Genomic DNA, 2,190 nt, shown 5'->3' with positions numbered 1-2,190 from the left:
GGCCCGAGGGGGTGGGAGAGGGTCCGGCCCACGCTGCGCCTGGGCTGGGACTGGTCCCGCTCGCGCAGGGTAGCAGGAATTCTCTATGTTTTTGAGACATTGTGAACCAAGCAAAAAGTTAAAAGGATAGTACAGTGAATGAATGCATATCATTTTCCTCGATCTGCTAATTGTTAGCATTTCTCTCTCTCTGCCTTTATGTTGACTTATTTGAAAGTAATTAAAAACTAGAGACACATAAGCATCCACCTCTGAAGAACAAGGGCATCTCTTCAGTCATCCTGTGCCATTATCACATCTGCAGAGTTAGCGCTGCGGCAGCAGGGCAGGGCAGCAGGCACCAGGCTCAGAGTTCCCTAGTAGCCCTAAAATCTGGATCAGCTTCAATGTACTACTCTTTTCATTAGACTTTATTTTGGTAAATAATGTAAAAATGTTCTGCTTTGCTTTTAAAATGCCTTTCAGAATTGAGCTTATGATATTTTATTTTATTTTATTACAGACTTAATTCATTTTATTTTTCTTGTGTAAAAACCCTTTATGTTGTAGCTACTGCTGGAGCTTGAGTCCTCTGGACAGAAACTCTGGTGTGGGTTTTCACAAAATGGTCGATGAATTGCTGATAGGGAGACTTGGTGAACACAGTCTCTTTCCAGAGGTCAGGGGTCAGACAGCTGTAGGTCTTGGAGATGGCATCAAAGGTGGCCTTAGCAAAGTTGCCCAAAGTAGGAGTGCAGCCCCTAGCAGAGGTGTAGCAGTCATCAATACCAGCCATCAGCAGCAGCTTCTTGGGCACAGGGGCTGAGACAATGCCAGTGCCCCTGGGGGCAGGGATCAGACGCACCAACACAGAGCCACAGAGGCCCGTCACCTTGCAAGGAACAGTGTGGGGCTTGCTGATCTCGTTTCCCCATTAGCTTCTCCTCAAGGGGACAATGGAGAGCTTGGCCAGGATAATGGCCCCACGAATGGAAGTGGCTGCTTCCTTGGAACACTTTACACCCAGGTCAGCATAACCGTGGTAGTCCCTGCTGGCAATAAATGCCTTGAACCTGGTCCACTGGCCAGCACGAGTTTGCTTCTGCACAGGCACGATCTTCAGAACTTCATCCTTGAGGGATGTACCCAGGAAAATGTCAATAATCTCGGGCTTCTTGATGGATAAGGAAAAAAGGTAAATTTCCTCCAGAGACTTGATGTTCATGTCTTTGGCCAGACGGCCCAGCATGGTGACAAGAATCCACTCTTTCTCCTCGGCCTTGCCGCCGTGAGCTCCCTGGCCTCTGCCGCGCCTGCGACCTCGCAGGCCACTGCCGAAACCTCCGTGGAAGCCACGACCCTCCATGCCTGGGCCCCCGGGCCTCTGGCACCTCCCACTGCACCGGCATCATCCATCATTTGGTTTTTCCTAGAAAAGGAAGTTTATTTTATTTTTTGTACCAGGGATCAAACTCAGGACCTTGCACTTGCCAGGCAGCCACTTACACTACTGAGCTGTCTCCCGGCCCACAGGCTTATGATTTTTCAAATCTGGATATAAGTTTTTTCAGTACCAGTCCTTTCTTTCAGAGCATTTCGTCTGTTTCCTGTTTATCGATTACTCCTATAAAGGCAGCTGCAGTGAACACTATGAGAATATCATGGGTTGGCTGTCACAGATTCCAGCCTGTTTCTGAAGGCCTGCCTAGGCCAGGGCTCCACCTCCCCACCCTGCTCAGCCGGAGTGCTGGGGGTAATTTAGCTTCAATCGCTGGCATTTACCTAAGCTTTGGAAAGCCAATGTGAGGCAGTCATGCCACGTTCCCGCACTTTTTCTCTGCAGGCACAGACATACATTTATTTCTTTATTTATTCCTGCCGTGTTGGGGGTGGATCTAGAAAACCACTAGAGAGATGCAGGCAAGATGCGTGGTGTGATCCACTGTCACTATAAAGATCACCCTGGCTACTACTGTGGTGGCTACATTATGAGGGTCATAATTAGAGCGGGGAGCCAGTTAGGAGGACTTTGTCATCAGAGGGATGATGATGGTTTGGACTTGGGTAGTATCTACTGGTCAGAAGAGTGAGAGGAAGTGGGGCTCAAAATATATATATATATGCCGGTGAGATAGCTCAGTAGAATAAGTGCTTGCCTGGCAAGCACAAGGGCCTGAGTTCAATCTCCGGTTCTGAAAAAAAAAAAAAAAA

At 48.3% G+C, this 2,190-nt stretch overlaps 1 pseudogene; it reads right to left on the bottom strand.

Moving 5' to 3' along the window:
* Positions 1 to 538: 538 nt before the first annotated feature.
* Positions 539 to 1,398, bottom strand: LOC101564350 (annotated as a pseudogene).
* Between the last annotated feature and the right edge of the window lie 792 nt (positions 1,399 to 2,190).

This window comes from Octodon degus, unplaced genomic scaffold (assembly GCF_000260255.1).
Source record: "Octodon degus isolate 3935 unplaced genomic scaffold, OctDeg1.0 scaffold00094, whole genome shotgun sequence".
Lineage (NCBI taxonomy): Eukaryota > Metazoa > Chordata > Mammalia > Rodentia > Octodontidae > Octodon > Octodon degus.
This window is presented reverse-complemented; position numbering and strand designations above follow the sequence as displayed.